This window comes from Ambystoma mexicanum, chromosome 10, assembly GCF_040938575.1.
Source record: "Ambystoma mexicanum isolate Mex_15411 chromosome 10, UKY_AmexF1_1, whole genome shotgun sequence".
Lineage (NCBI taxonomy): Eukaryota > Metazoa > Chordata > Amphibia > Caudata > Ambystomatidae > Ambystoma > Ambystoma mexicanum.
In genome coordinates, this window is record NC_090932.1 from 1,259,402,560 (window position 1) to 1,259,419,958 (window position 17,399).

Below are 17,399 nucleotides of genomic sequence, written 5' to 3' on the forward strand. Positions count from 1 at the left end.
TTCATGAGAATTTGGCAACCGTTCTCTAATGTTCATCACATGTTCTTTAGCCAAAGTTTGCGAACCATCTTTGGCAACAGGTGGTGGATCCAGTTTACCCCAGTAGACTTCAATTGACAATTTGTCCAACAAATGGAGCATAAGAATGATTTAACTGCTTTTAGAATATAGGGGATTTAGATCTCAAACGGGCATGTTCAAGAGAACAATCCAAGGATCCCATAAGCGTCCTCATTGCACCTCGGGACAACCCTTCAGCACAAATTGTGTTGCGCCAATTGCATTCTTTCAGGAGTAAGGTATCACCTAGAAAGCAATGTGTACCCTAATTCCCTATTTTGGATTTTAGACGTGGGTATGCTATGGCCGTTTCCCCACTCCTTCGTATAGTTCCACTGTGAAGTAGTGTGGTTATATCCATGTAAAGGGCTGCTTTTGCTCCCTTTGAGTTATTGTCAATTTTCAGAGTGTTTTCAAAGAGGTTGAGTCACTGAGTAAGCACCCTCCTGATGTGCACCTTCATTTCTCAATGCCCGACTATGCATCACTGTCGTCTGTCTTTTTCTGTTAGCCACCATTCATTCTTCCATGTTGCACATTTCCTGATTTCCCAGCTCAGATTTATCTGGTATTTTATTAAAGTCCTGGTCCTTCCATTTTCTTAATGCATTACGAGGCAACTGGAAGAAGTGAAGGTGCTAACTTGTTGGTGTAAATAGAGAGGGAATTGATGCAAGAATATTCCAGCTATGGCATCTCATAAACGGCTAATATGACCAGCGTCCGTTGCACCTTATCTTTCTCGTAGACTTGATAAGAGGCAATCGTTTTCTCATTAAAAAGGCTCTGTATCGTCAACATATCATTACAATTGGACTATAGAAGGTCTTTGCATATGTTTTATAAGATTACAAGTGTGATCCTTGAACAGCAGCTATTAATGATGTTCACTGAAAGTGTGTGGCAAAACCCAGACTATATGTGCAATACTTAGTGCTCCACAGTGACATGTTCTGTACTTTGTAGACTACAGTCACTCCGATGACAACAAAAACATTTTTAAATGAAGATATTTCTAAACTGTTTTTGTGAAGAACTACTTTATGGAACTTTGTAGAACACCAGCATTCAGGGTTGTGTATGTTGCCTCTAAACTGAGAAAGATTCCAGGAGACCCGGAAAATCTTGTTTTTAGAGGCAAGACTAGCACTTCCCTATCCTGCCGATTAAACTAGGGGTCCTCCTGCATTTGCAGTCCATTAGGTCCATCTACAGAACCCCCTGGACAAGACTCAACACCAGGAACAGATGTTCAACGGAGGCACATTTCTTTGGGTTCTTACACTAGCTATGTTTTGGAAAAGACCCTCCAATTTTATAGCAAACTAATCTTGCTAGTCAATGAATAGGTTATAAATTCTGTTAATGGATGAGAGGAGCACTTGATTCTTTTACAGAAATTTGATTGGGTGGTTTCATTTCGTATTCTGGGATTGGGTGTGTGGATTAGCCTCATGATCCCTTTCCACATCTGGGATTGAACGGGTAGCCATCAAACCAGAACTTTGGAAACAGAATTGTGAGTACCTACTCAAAATATTCTGTGTTCTATGAAAAGGCATTGGGTGCATATTCAGGCTTGGTTTGGAAAGGAAATTGTAGTGGAAAATAGTGTGATATTAAGATATCTTGGAAATGAAATGATGCACAGTCGAGTCCACTGGAAGGAATAGAAAATGGGTTTAAAGGCATACAGGAATATCCTAATTGATAAGGATGGAGGGGTTTATTTCAAAATACACTTGACCAAATATGATTATCCTAAACTGACTATAATGGACAAGTGTTCCGCTCATAATTACTTACAGTTGCAAAGGAGTGTGCATGTGGAATAATGCAAGGATAGCATTTAACATTAAATTCTTACTGCCAATTGATATGTATATGTAGCTGTTTTTTTATGTTTTACTTTTAAAATATAGCATGAACATTTATACCTCAGTGTGTCATATTTTACAATATTTAACAAGATGGTTGCCTAGATAACTAACACCCAGTAGAATAATCACAGTGACATCATACCCATGGAGGATAACGGAAACAATTAAAAAAAGGACTGTGATCTGTCAGTGGCAGGGTGGGAGCCAGTCCAACAACAAAGCAGCACCTTTAAAGTACCTCTTCAGAGTATGAGACACACACAGAATTGAGGACCTCATTTAGGCATTGCTTCCTGCGTTAATCTCTACGATCCACCAGAAATCACAAGTTTGAAAGCTAGTGAAAGACAACCATCATGGGGAGTGGGAGATGTCCGGGGCAAACAAAGAGTTACCAGTGTCTAAACAAGAGATAACCATAGCGTGAGCCCAAGATTGAAAATCAGAAAAGATTTTATACCCTGTGACAAAGTCCTCATCTTGTTTCTGGGGATTCCAGGTGGGAGTACAAAAGAGGAGCCGTTGGTTATCCACTGCAGGTCACATCCCAAGTCTGCGGACAGTCTCAGTGAATTAGCCTGCCACTGTTTCAAAACATCCTGTTGTAGAAAAGGAATTATTTCAAAGGCTCTAAGAGATTCTGCCTCCCTCCACCAGTCCCTCTCCCCCCAGCCTGGAGTACCGTCACATAATACAGTGTTGCCAGTTTGTGACTGCCTGGAATTCAATTTACCTGTGAATGATGCAAAGTTATAAATCTATTGTCTACTGGCGGGATGTTCCCTCCCCTTCACTGCACAGAGTACAGAAATTTGGAAATCTACCAAGATTCTGAACTCTTTTTACATTGGGAGGGTTTAGAGCATTCACCAAGATATTTTTCAGCTGCAGGTTCTTAGACACAGTGAAGCAAAGTATGCATGACTGTCTCAGGCAGCCCGAGAGAGTAGGAAGAAGGGGAAAGTCAAATCCAAGATGGCGGACAGGTCAGCTAAAGGCTCAGTCCAGTCCCCTTAGCCTAAAGTGTGTCCAGGTGCACCTTGGCGAGGCAGATACTCCCAGCCTTTTCCTATTCGTAAAGCAAAGGTGCAGACTCTCACAGAAAGCACAGACAGGTGGGAGGAGACACCACTCTAAAAATCCCCAGTCAGCGCAGGTGTCTTCAGAAGGAAGGAGGGTGGAATTTGGTGAGAAGACATTTCAGTTATGAAGAGGAAGTGGAGCTTAAGAGAACGCTTTGGAGGTAAGTGGCAGGGCCAGAGTGAGCAGGGAGGAAGTTGTAGCAGAGGTCCAGGAAGACTGAGTGAAGTCTGATAAGTGTGAACACTGCGTGGATAGAGGCCAAAGGAACTGGTTGAAAAGACAACTAGAGGGGTCCACCCTGGATAGAGACCAAGGAGGAGGTTTGCAAACAGGCTAAAGAACTGGGAGTGGAAAGAGTCCAAGGGGTCTGTAATAGACCACACCAGGAGCAAGCCATCCTAAGATACTCGGGTACGAAACCAGATCAAGAGGCTTGTGACACCTTGGAAGAGGTTGGAGACCAGTAGGAGACTGGCAAAGTTGAAGATCAGGTGATTTCTAGAGGGTATCAATATCCCACAGAAACCTGGTGGAATGGATTCAGGGACTAGAGCTACTCAGGAGGGAGGAGGTTGGTGTTCATATGGGGAAAGTTAAGACATATCTTGCACACTTTGGAGACAGTATGGAAGAGGTTGGCAAGGATCTAGAGTAGCCATCTGGAGGGTGTGGTGGAGAATATCAGAAGGTGAATGGTAGCAAGGTAAAGTAAGTTGGTGAAGGCAGTAAGCAGGAGAGTGCAAGATATTGGGAGGTTGTCAGAAGGGTCCTGAAGGTTGAAATATGTATAACATCAGAGGGCTGGAGGTTGTCGGCATGTGATCGGTTAAAGGGTTTCTAGTCCTTGGCAAAGAACGTTTGAAGAGGTGGTTGGGAACAGTATGGAGATACTGATGACACAAGTAACGAAGCTGCCCCAGGAACAGCAGCTTCATGCAACTAAGGGAGAACAAGCACCCATTGGTTGGGCTGAGCATGCAGAGGAAATTCAGTATCAGAGGTTTTTAACCTGATAAAGTTTGAAACCATCCAAATGTCTGTTATTAGAAGTTGGTCATTAAGGAGACGGATGTTCATTTGAGATGTCACTTTTAGGTACAACACACTCTTAATACATACACTTCTAATAACGATGATCCTTGATCAGTTGTTTCAGGAATCTGACAGTGTGGGCTCTCAGAGAACCAATAAGCACCACCTATAAGGCACATTATAGGCATAGGAGTGCAGAGAGGACGATTATAGGGTGTGAGAAGGCATGTATAGCCTATAAGTACTAGAGCCAACTAAAAAACTTCATATGTGCTTGAGAACCTAAGCTGAGCCTGGGTGGCCTCACCCCTAGAACATGACCCTTAGCTAGAAGTCGGGCGGGGGGTTGTTATGATTACAGCCTAACAAAGGCCCTAAAGTGGGGGGGGAATCCTATCTAGAAACCCCTAGGAATTTTAAAGGGCTTGTAGTTGTAATTGTTTATTTGTAAAGCGCTTATACACAAGTAAAGTGCTTCAAGACTGGGTGGAACCAAAGGAATACAGTAGTCATTGTTAGGCCTTGAAGATTCCCTGTAATCTAACAACAATAGCTAGCATACTAGGCCAGAGGCATATCTACTAGTAAGTGCTTGACAAAAAAGGAAAAAAAAGGGGGTGGGTGGGTGGGAGTGAGAATTTCAAGCAAGACCAAGCTAGTGAGGGGACAACAGAGGAAGTCCCGGACAGACTTGCAAGGCCTGGAACATTAAGGTCAAGGTCGTGTAGGTGCACAAGTACAGGAAGTGCAAGGTAGGTGGGGGGGGGGGGACAAGTGTGCCCAGTCCAGCAGGGGCCTGGGTTAAGTGCAGAGTTGTTGCCCCTCTCATGGAGCATAAGGCAGGAGTCCCAAGAAGAGTGCAGAGTCCTGGAGGCAAGTGCAGGACTGGCAGGGGAGCCTGGGACCAAGAAGCGAAGAGAAAGGAGGTTAGCAGGGGAGAGTGAGAGAAAAGAAGAGGAGAAAAGGTCGGTCTTAGTTTCCGGAATTTAGGGTGGTCTGGCTCAAGATGGAGAGAGGAAGGTAGGCTGTTGCAGAAGGAGGCACCTGCAGAGGATAAGGATCTACCCCCAAATCTCTGGAGAAACGGCTCACCCGCAGAGAGTTTCAAGTGGCCGAGCAGAGGGCTCTAGAAGGAGAGTATTTGGGAAGAGAGTGTTGTATATAGTAAGGGCCCTGGCCCCAGAAAGCCCTGTCAACTATGCAGCAGGACTTAAACTTGATCCTTGCAGCCACGGGGAACGAGTGGAGTGATTTCAGCACAGGAGAGATGCAGTCCCTGGGCTTGAAACCAAGGATAAATCTTCCGGTTCTGTTCTGGATACGTTGAAGCAGTCAAAGAGTAGAAGTAGGAAAAGTGAGAAAGGGACTGTTGCAGTAGTCGAGTCTGGAGAGAAGCAGGGCTCTGGAGACAGTGAGCCTCTTTGGAAGGTAAGAATAGGAAGAATACCTCTGAAGAGGTGCAGCTGGTAGTGAGACTTTTTGGACTTGTCCGAGATGTCAGAAGAGAAGGAGAGAGTAGAGCCAAAGATGACCCCCAGATTTGTAGCCTCACTGCTGGGTGCGGGCGCAGAACCAAGGGAGGCCGGCCAAAGTGAGAGTGGGAAAGTGGGAACAGGGGTCCCAATGAGGACGTTCTCTGTCTTGATGGCATTAAGGCTGGGATTGTTTGCAGCACACCAGGGCTGAATTGCGACAGACAGGAATGAGTGAGGAGGAGGAAGAGGCAGAGGGTAGCCTGAAAGAGAGCAGTGTCTCATCCGTATAACACTGAAAGTTGGAGGTGAAGGAAGAGATCTTGTGGGCCAAAGGGGCCATATAGACATTGAAAAACCAGGGGGATAGATTAGATCCCTGGGGACGCAACAAGTAGAGAAAGTGATAGCGGAGAGAAAAGACCCAGGGTATCACAGAGATGGCTGATCAGGATGTTGTGGTTTACTGCATCAAAGGCAGAGGAGGGGTCAAGGAGGCTGAAGACCGAGGAAGAGTTGGAGTAAATGTTTGAGAGCTGAGCTACACAGGTGTTCAGAATAGCAGTTTCCGTGCCTCTGGATGCCCTAAAACCAGACTGATGGTCATGGAGACAATCAACAGATTCAGTGTGGAGGGTAAGCTGAGAGATAGCAAACTTCTCCAGGAGTTTGCCCAGGAAAGGAGTGATGTAGATTGGGCTATAGTTAGTTGGAATAGAAGGGTTGGCCAGGTTTTCTTTTAGTAGAGGGTGCAAAAGAAAATGCTTGAGGAAAGTGGGGAAAACTCCAGTGGCGAATGAGAGGTTGCAGAGATCTGCCAAGGCTGGAGCTAGAGAGTCCATGTTGTCCTTGATGGTTTTGGAGGGGCATGGGTCCACCTGTTTGGAAGAAGCTTTCATAGACCGGACTTGTCTAGACACCTCCTCAGGTGTGACGGCGGAGAGTGAGGAGAAGAGGGACTTGGTGGGGGCATCAGAGGGGGGGCCCAGGAGATGATGTTGCATGAGGGGGTGCAGAGGAGAGAGAAGACAGGATGTTCTGTGTTTTGGCTGTGAAGTGTGCAGCAAGGTCCTTGCAAAGGGCCTGGGTAGGTGCAGTAGAGAATGGGGTTGCAGTAGGGTTGGCCTTCTCCTTACAGACTTTGAAAAGTTTGGCCATGTTGTTAGATGCTGCAGAGATGCGGGCCTGAATATGGACTCTTTTCTTGCGCCGGATGCATAGTCTATATTGCCTTTGCAGAGGGCGGCAGGCCAGTTTGTCAGAGGGTGCACCTGAAGATGCACTTTGCCGTGGTAAAAGTACTTTGAGGACTGGAGGATGAACCTACAGGACTTTCGTAACTAGAAGTGCACACCGCTAAAGAGTCCCAGAAGGCTAGTCATTGTCGGTATCCTCTGCCAAGTCAAGCAGTGAGGCGCTTAAAATTCCCTTTGGCTGTGGGTGTTATGAAGGTTGGTTTGCAAGGCTTAGAGGCCCTGGAATTGTGTGGATTAGCATGGAGACTGGAGTCAGGGCATTAGGTCCTCTTAGCGTTGAGCATAGCACATGATTTGGTTTAAACTGCCATCCTGACACTTTAGTTAACTACTTATTTTCTGCGGTCCTGTAGGGGATTCCTATCCTTTCCTGACCTTAGACATCTGAGGTATGAAATACAAGATTTGGTGGAATTTAGGCTTATGAGGTAAGAAATATGAGATTTGGGGGGATATAATCTTATATAAAGCGCTTTGAATAAAAGTGCTATATAAATAACACATTATTAAGTCAGGGATACTAGACTATGCAGGAACTAAGGTTAGAACCACCCTAAGAAATTGGAGATTGTCCATAGAAACCGCTGAGTCTAGAGTTCCGAGGGTGAGGTCAAATAGTGGTTAATGGATACCCTTTAATATAGTTCAGATCCTCTGCTGTGTCGGACGGTTTGTTTTTCTCCCCATTTTCCCATCAACCGCACCCCTTCAGTTTCATTCAGAATATAAGCTGTTCTTCATTCTTGATGTATCTAAGTGCTCTGTTCATCCTCGAGACACCTGGTGTAAGGCAGGACTGTAGAACGCAGAGGATACTTTTAAGCCCACAAAACCACGAAATGGTGAATAATCTGAGGTCAATATTATTCCAGCTAGGGTGGAAGGGCCAAATCTCAATGTTTCTGAACGAAATTGGTTGTCGAAATGGGTGATTAGCAATGCTGATTAACAACCAAGAAAAAGCTTAGAAGTAGCAAGGAAGACTAACTGGGAAAATCCAATTAGGGAGCTAAGGAGAAAGAGGAGAGGAAGCAGGGGCGGGGTACTCATAGTATCAACAGGAAAAGGCCAACCTTACAAAAGTGCAATTCTTCTCTCTGAATGTAAGCCTGCAAAAACACATGCATAATAATGGGCCCTATAAAAGTACATTCAACTGATTTTGGGGTGAGAGCAGACCTTGGGTTCCCAGAAAACAAAAGTTTGTAAATGATAATGTGGGTTATGTACTGGGAAATTAGAAGTTTCAGGCTTGTTGCTGAATTTTTCTGAAGAAGAGGTGGAATAGATCCTAGCATAAGATCAACCACAGGATAGAAATTGATGATGGAAGTAAAGAACGCAGAGTTCGATGAGAAGACATGACCATAAGCATGAGTGGAATTGCATTGCATGCATCGGTGGTAAAGATTGGGGTCCTCTGGGTAGAACACTGAAAATTAAACTTGCAGGGAAAGTGCACTCGGGTCTCATATCATTGTCAAGCAGTGTCTGTGAATGTTTTGCAACAAACCTGAATTATTATGAGTGGTGGTATTAGTTTTGCAAACGCTATTCACAAATATAGAATTACCAAGAGACAATAAAAACATTGTATTTTTTTTCTAACATGTAGGGGCTTAAATCTGACAGAATGGAAATAATTTTCCCACACTTTGCTTCCAGATCATATTTCTTGCCTGGATCACATGCAACTACAATGTTCAATATTTCTCAGAGTTGCTGTGAGGTGAGTTATCCAGTCACTGCGCACTGCGGTTTTTCAGAGTTGGCTTTAAAGATGCTGATGATCCTGTTAGCCTTATGTATGTTTCTCCAGCATGGGGTCTGCCATGGATTTACATGCTCTTGAATATTCCCTTTCGTCAGGCTGGGAATCCTTGATAAAAGAAAAAACGTTCACTTTCACTTAAAGTATTGCTCCATTAAACCAATCACTGTCCTCTGGATCATACTGCCGCATCCAATGACAGTCCTCTCTCTAAGCAATACCTCTAGCAGCCATCTTCAGATTGTTACTGCACGCTTCAGTTTTGGGAGTCCTCGAGTTTGCTCTCCGAGCTATTTGTGCTTTTTTTTGTTTTTTTTGACAGAAAAAGTTATTTATTTTATTTTTTTTATTACATTTATTATACGCCCAGACCCTGAGGTATCACAGGCTGCAGACAATTTGAATACCAAAGTCTTTACAAATACAGCAGGGTAATGCATTAAACAGTAGTACAGGAACAGGAAGCCGATCAATATTTACAGTTGGGGTGCAGGGGGTTAATCGGTACAGTTCAAGTAATAACTAGTACATAACATGGATAGAGTAGATGCAGCTGTCATGGTGGCATGGGTGTATCAGGTTGGGTGTCAAGGACTGTTAGAATTGGTTGAATAGCCATGTTTTCAGTGACTTTTTGAATTGTTGGTAGGATTCTTCCGTTTTTGTGTGTGTCGGGAGAGTGTTCCAGTGTTTCGGGCTAATACTTTAAAGCTGCTGCTCCTGCTCTAATGCTTTTGTAGCGTGGGATTAGGAGTAGTGAATTGTTGCTGGATCTAAGGGATCTGGTGGAAGGTTTTTTTCAGTACTATATTAGTGATGTATTTGGGGGCTTTATTGGCGATGCATTTGTGTGTGATGCATAAGGTTTTGAATATGATTCTTACCTTGATGGGTAACCAGTGGTTGTCTCTTCTTATATTACAGATGTGCTCAGACTTTTTTTATGTCTGATGCTGCTCGCAGGGCTTTATTTTGCATAAATTTGAGTTTGGTCAGATTAGCATTGGCGGTGCCTAGAAGGAGTATATTGCAGTAGTCTAACTTGGAGAGTATTAATGCTCTCGCTAGAGTGATGCAGTTTTTGGGCGTACGGAATTTGCAATTTAGTGAGATGAGTTTGGTTGTATAGGAGGTAGTTGAAGATAGTGTTAACTTGTTTTGTCATGAGGTTGACATCTAGATAGACCCCCCCAGAGTCTTAACTTGTTTTAAGTACTGGGATTGTGGTGCTGTCAATGATGAAAGCTGTATAGTCCGGCTGTAGGGAGTTCATTTTGGAAGGAGAACCAACTATTATCAGCTCTGTTTTTTCATCATTTAGGCAGAGGCTGTTGTGAGCCTTCCAGCTTTGAATTAATGCATAGATTCGATGGATGAACAGTGGGTCCTTATCATAGTTGCTAGTCAGGGGGATAAGGATCTGGTTGTCATCTGCGAAGTTGGTGTAGATGACACCCATGGCATCCAGAGCTGTGAAAAGCAGCTTGGTGTAGGCATTGTAAAGGGTAGGTGATAGGCAGGAACCTTGAGTAAAGCCTATAGGGACGGGTATGGGGTCGACTGACACGTTGCCTATAGCTACTCTTGATGTACTGTCTGATAAGAAAGATTTCACCCATTTTGTGGCTTCGTTAGAGAAGTTGAAATTATTAGTTAGTGTAACGCAGAGTTTATCGTGGTCGACCAAATCGAATGAAGCAGAAAGATCCAATAACATTAAAAGGCAGAGTTTGCCTGCATCCCTGGTGGCATCCATTTGGATTTTTAAATCGAGGAGAGGCGTTTCAGTGCTGTGGTTTGGGCGAAATCCTGATTGTCGGGCTCCCAGCAGTTGGTGGTGGTCTAGGTGGCTTTGGATTTGGGTATACGTTATTTTGATGATTATTTCCAGCAGGAAGGGGACCGTTTTTATAGGTCGGTAGTTGGTGGGGGTGGATGGGTCAAGCGTTGGCTTTTTCAAGAGAGGGGTCACCCAAGCTTTTTTGATGCTGGTGGGGACCGTGTTGGAGTTAAAGGAGGCATTGACGAATTTGATGATGATTGGCTTTACAGTAGGAGCACAGAGTCTGACTAGGTGAGGAGGGAATTGGCCTTCTTTGCAGTTGGAGGCTTTTGGTTTGGCTATGGTATCAAACACATTTTTTTGAGAGACGGGGTGAAGTTAAAAAGTTTGCTGTGGTTTGCACTGTGCAGGTCTTCAGAGATGGTCTGTACGGTTTTGCCTGCTGGCGTTTGTTTTTTATTGGCAATTTTGTTTTGTCGGAGAATAATTTTAGATGCTAGAGCATCTTGGATTGTGGTGCACCAGGATTTGGTGGTTAAGACAGGTACTGTGTCTTGACAAGGATTCTCTAGTTCCCCGAGTATGGAGAATAACTCTTTGGAGTTGGAGGAGGCCTTGGTAATTCTGCAGATTGAGGGCATTCGCTTTGTGGGTAATTATGGCTTTTTTATAGATTTTGTTAGCATCGTTGAAAGCCTGCGCAGAGTCAGGTGTGTTGGCTTTCTTGTAGAGGTGCTCTAATGATCTTTTGGTGCGTCTCAGTGAAACTAGTTCCTTGTTGAACCAAAAGCTTGAGCGTTTTTCTTCCGAGTTTTAGTTGTGATAGGAGCTAGTGAGTTGATAGTAGTGGTAAGGCATTGTTGGTGGAATTCTGCCAGATGTGGGGTTGTTGCTCTTTGGGGTGGTGGATGCCAGTGCTTCTCTTAGGGCGGGGAGAGGTTGTCCGCTGTCAGTTTTTTTTATATTTCTGGTTTCAATAGTATCTTGTTTTTTAGTCATGGTGGGGTCTGTGGTACTGTTGAGGGAGATACTGATGATGTGGTGGCCAGACCAAGCAGTGGGGAGAACAGAATCAATGATTACCTTTGAGTTGACAGTGAGGACCCAGTCGAGTGTTCTGCCTTTATTGTGGGTGGGGACATTAACTAGTTGTTCAAAGCTCATGTCTTACATAGCAGTGTTGAAGGCTGTGGCTGTGTGTCTAGGGAGTCATTGTAACCTAGGTTTAGGTCTCCTAGTATGATGCATTTTGTATTTGGCTTGATAAAGGGGGTGAGTAAGAGCAGTATATCTGTGTCAGGGTGCGTGTTTTTGTTGGGGGCTCTATACACAACCAAGAAGTTTGTGGTGGTTTTGGGGTTTGAGGTGAATTTGGCGAGGAGGAGTTTGTAACCCTGTATTGCTTCAATGGGCATGCTCTAATGTGCAATGTGGATTTAGCTATTAGGCCAACTCCGCCTCCTTGGGAGTTAGTCTTGTCAGTCCTTAGTATGTTGCATCTTGGAGGGATGGCAAGTGCTAATTGGGGGTCTGAGGCTCGGTGTAGCCAGGTTTCTGTGACTACTAAAATGTCTAGTTTTTGGTCAATGATGAGGTCGTGGATTTCAATGGCATGGGCTCCGAGAGAGCGTGCGTTGATGAGTGCACCTTTGAGATAGGGAGTGTGTACTGTGGGTGTTGTTGCATGGGCTACGTGTGGGTATTGGGGCTTTGGAGCTTTTGGAAGGTTTGACTGTTGCTTTGGGTGCGCCCTTATGTAGGTCGGGATTGGGGCTGAAGTCGGTGTTGGTGGAGGTGAAGAGGATAGAAGTGGGTGTCGTGACACAGTGGAGAGTATTGGTTCGTGACCTGAGTTTGTTGTATCTAGCGTTATCCAGAACGGGTGTACTGTTGTGGCTAACTCCTTCCGTGGGGTGGTGTTTTGTGGATGTCTGAGTTAAGATGGTGGCCTGTTCTGAGTTGGTGGTGGATTTGTTGACGATATAGGTGGTTTGTTTCTGTGGGGGGGAATGGAGTGGTGTGGGCAAGAATGGGGTAGGGCAGGGGATAGGGTGGTGGTGGGGTCAACCCACTTTGGCTAGACCATTGTTTTGCTTGATGTAAGCACCTCATGTGCAGGTCGTGGAGTTGTGCATTAAGCAAAATGGGAACAAGAAAGTGGTTATGAGGCTTAACATGATAGTATTAGCTTTTTTGAATCAGAAGAGGGAGGTGGGTGTGGGGTCTTACAGAGGGTAAGATGGGTAGGATGGCTTGCAGTGAGGGACACCTAGGTCCACATAGGTATGTAGGCAGGATATTAGAAGGCTATGATGTAATAAAGACAGGTAGTTCAGTGGGTACAGTCCTAAGGCATTGGATTTGGCGGAGATCACTAGGGCGCATAACAAGGCGTGCTGGTGACTAATAATGCGATAGTATAACAAGGCGTGCAGTGACTATTGATGCAGTAGTAAGTAGGTTACACAATGGCTAGACTGCAGTAGTGTGCAAGAAGGTCAGTAGACCTATATGACTAGTAGTTCAGGCAGTCAACTACTACGATAAGAAACAGGGCATGTGTGCAGAGTCCAGGTGGGTAAGAAGCAATTCTGTGCAAAACAATTCAGTGGGGGTAAACCTACCGCAGTGGATTTGGCAGAATTCGCTAATGAGCACAGCCAGGGGAGTCCAGGCGTGCTAATGCAATGGTTTAAAAAAATAAACAGTAGTATGCAGATGTGCTGACACAAAGGCTTAGATGCAAAAGAGCGCATATAGGTCAGAGGTCAGTGAAGCATGTATGCAAAACAGATAAGGCTGTAGGCCATTGTACAAGACAGGGTATGCAAACATATACGCATGTAGGTTAAATGCACTTTTGTGCCAGTATTTCAGAGTGGTGGGCTTATAGAGGAGGTTGCATTGGGCTATCGGAGCGTAACAAGGACACTCATGCAAATTGATCACAGTGGCTAGCATGGATGGGGTGCAGTGATTTGCTGAAGTTCAACAGAGCAGGCTTACGGAAACAGTTATGGTGGGAGACTGCTGCAGTGCGTAAAAAGCCTCTAGGCGAGACATCAACATGGCTGGGATGCGGATGTCTGTCCATGCATTGGTAGAAGGGATCACGAATGATTGGTGTGAAGAGGGGCTTCTGGTTGTACAGGCTGTAGAGATGGAAAGAGGAAAGTCCATAGAATGATGGGAGTTCCTGTGGGTACCGCCGAATAGTGCGTGAAGTTAGTTCAGGAAGTCAAGGTTGTGGTGGGTTTAGTGACGAGCTGACTGCTTGCAGAGGTTAGGAGAATGATGGGATCAGGGGTGTAGAGGTCCCTTGCAGGTGTAGCGATGGAGTCAACTTGGTGGAAGCTGTGATCAGTGGGCGGGGGACACGACAAACTGCTTGTGATGCTACTTACTCAAGCATGGATTGGTGCTTACTGCGTTCGTCCGCAGACAGGCCCTTGTTGAGCTGCCCTTCAGGAAATGCGGGCTGGCTTCCGCCTCCGGTCGTAGTTGTGTGGGCAAATCACGTGCCTGAGTCAATCAGGGCGCAGAGGTTAAATGTCAGGGACCCTCTAGTGGTTCGTTGTCGTCGGCGAGGCCATTTTGAAATTAGTCAATGGCACGGATCAGAAAATGAAGATAAGACACTCGGACAGCAGTCTGGTGAAAGATTAAAGCCAGAGGCTGTGGGTCGTGGCAGGGATATTCATCGGCAATGATCATGTAATGCAGGCATTCAATTGCATTAGCAGTTGATCGAAGTCCTACCTGCAGCTATTTCGTTTTTTTGTCTCAAAGAAGCCGGTGTGCTCTTTGCTTCTCCTGCCGACAGGGGGGAGCCGTTGTCGGTGAAGTTCAGCGACCCTCAATGGCGAAGATTGTCAAGGATTCTAGAAGGCCATCGGGCCTACTTTGCACCCTATGACCATGGCAGAGGAGAAGAAAGAGGGATGGTCCCTCTTCAGGCCCTGCACCAAATGCAGGCTATGGAATGATTTTGTGGAGGACAAGCACCTGCAATGACTCTACTATCTGCACCCGGATCACAAGGAAGTGGAGTGCAAGATATGCCTCGGGTTCTTCAAGAAGACGAAGGGCAGGCACAGTAGACTGGCAACATGGCTTAACGCCAAGGCCTCTAACCCATGCTCCCAGCAGGGTCATGTCTCGCCCAGGACCAGCCGGTCCGAGAAACTGTCTTCTAATTACATTGAGGGCGCCTCATCTGTGGGGGTCAAAGATAATTCCAAGAGCTGCAAGTCCGAGTCCACCAGGTTCGCTGCAGAATCCGGTCCAAAGGTGGATAGGGCGCAATCGACATAACCTTCCGCCTCCATTGCCAGCAGGCAATCGAGGTCCTATTCAAAGAGGAAGTCATCTACCCTGGCTAAACTACGTGAGAAATCCAAGAAGCCGCGGACAGAGGAGAAGACCGAAAAGCCCAAGTAGGTTCAACCGGCACAGGCGTAGACTTTGTCAGCGACTGCGTCAACAACTGCTACTGCCATGACAGCTAAGGGCGCTGATCCTGCGAGGGTAGCCCCCATGCTCCGGTGTCCCTACCCCAAGACGCGACACTGCTGCAGTGACTTTGGCAAAGTCTGCAGGCTTGCCAGAAGGGGAGAAACCGGCTCAGGCCTCAGTTCAAGACCCTCAGGGGGGAAAAAGAGGAGGCCCCGAAACAGCCCTCGCAGGCCGTCACCCAAGCCATGGAGGTCTCATCCACGGACGACGAAGACCAGGAGTCCTTACACACGGTCCACGAGGACGTGGAAGAGGAGGAGGAGGAGGAGGAGGACGACGATGATGACGCAGGGCCTAATTTTCCTGTTCTACCATCTCAGCCAAGGGACATTTCTTTGGAAATTCTGATGCCTCTTACCACCTTGGTGTCAGAGATACAGTTGAGGATGCCTCCGGCTCCGGTTCCTGTGGTTCCCCAGGACTCCGATCAGCCTCCAACAAAGAAGAGGAAGAGTCATCTGGTGCCCCCATTTCAACTTCTGCCACTATGTCGGTCCCTTCTCCCCAAGCAGACCCAGACACTGGTACGGGACGGATACGCCCAAGACGACAGACGACAACAAGGATATTGTCGCAGCAGACGGCAAATCTCCACATTTTGATGCTCCACATAGGGTGTCCCCACCGGATGAGGTGGGATTGTTCCACTCCATGATCTCGAGAGCCTCCGGGCTATTCCAACTAGTGCCAGAGGAAGCAAAGAAGGAGGTGCAAGGCCAAGAGGAAGATGGAAGTGCGCCTTCTGGACAACATTTGGGAGGAGGGCCTGGCCCTCATGAAGAATGCTTGCACGGCTACAGCCAAATGGGATAGGCTGGAGAAGAAATATCGGGTGCCAGACTCAGCACCCAAGTACCTTTGGTCACGGGCATCGCCAGATTCGGTGGTATTGGCAGCCACGAGGAAACGATCAGCCAACCCGTCGTCCTCATCTTCGGTCTCTCGGACAGCGAAGGGGAAGAGGATGGATGCCATGGGAAAGAAGGTGATTTACACCGCAGTGTCCACTATCGAGGCAGCCAACACACTGGTGAGCCTAGCCAGGTACGACAGAGTTGTACAAGCTGGTGCCTATCCTGGCGTTCCTCCCCGACGATAAGAAAATGGAAGCAATCGCTATCTTCCAAGAAGGGGAGGTAGCATCTGATCACGCCATCACAGACACAGGGTTTCCGGCAAATGGGGAACATTGTCTGCCTGCGTCGCCAAGGCTGGATGAAGGCCACAAATTTCCACCAGGAGAACCAAGCGAAGGTGCTGGACATGCCCTTTGACTGAGAGAACCTATATGGGAAAGTAGTCGACGAGTCCCTCCAGGCCATCAAAGCAGATACGGAGATGGCCCGTTCCCTAGGCATCCTCCAGGAGCACCGCCCCTCTTTTTACTCCTCCAGGGGATAGTCGAGCAGGTCTTCGGAAGGCCACTCCACCGCACACCATCAGCCTTCCAGATTCACAACCCAGGAAGCCTAGAGAGGCCGCTCCCAGGCCGGCAGTAACAGAGGACCGCATTGCCGCCGCCCGCAGGGTAGGACGCCGGCACCGAAGAAAGCCTGAACCGGTCGGGACATCGGTCCCCACTTGTGCACCCAGGTGGGAGGTTGGCTGACGAGGTTAGTCAGCGAATGGAGAAAGATAACTAACGTCAGATGGGTGCTGGACACTCTCGCCCAAGTACACACCCTGGAGTTTCAACGCAGGTGTCCGCGGATCCCTCCGGTTACCCGCCAGGAGCAGCACTTCCTTAGCTCCTGGAAGAGGTATGGTCCATGCTGCAAAAAAAAGGGGAGATAGAGCTAGTGCCCCGGTGACTCGGGGGCTCCCGAGTATATACCAGATACTTTCTGGTCAGAAAGAAGACAGGGGGCTGGAGGCCCATCCTAGACATACGATATCTGAACAAATACCTTAAGTCCCAAAAATTCAGGATGGTCACGTTGCAACAGGTGCTTGGCCAACTGGAAAGGGGAGACTTCTTGACATTGTTGGACCTGGAGGACGCCTACTTGCACTTCCCCATTCACAAGAAACATCGAAAATGCCTGTTTCGTGGTGCAGGGACAGCACTACCAGTTCAAGGCCCTACCCTTCGGCTTGAAGTCGGCCCCCAGGGTGTTAAAAAAATGCTTGGCACCAGTGGCGGCCATCTATGGCTACAGAGCATGCACGTATACCCGGATGACTGGCTGATTCGCGCCGCTTGCGGAAGCAAGCCGACGGACACCCGGAGGCGACTATCCGGCTACTAACAGATCTGGGATTCTCCATCAACTATCCAAAGTCCTGCTTGACACCATCACAGAACGCACTGTTCCTAGGTGCCAGGGTCAATACAGTGTCTTGCCTGGCGTCTCCCTCAGAGGAGAGGATAGCAGCTATCCTGGGTAAGGTGCAACAGCTGTCTCCGACGAAGACGGCCCTGGTGCGGGCCATCAAGTCGTTACTGGGAATGATGTCATCCTGCATCTACCTCGTCCGGCTTTGCAGGTTTCAAATGCAACCCCTTCATGAATTCCTGGACGCCCGCTGGATCCAGGTGGCCGGAAG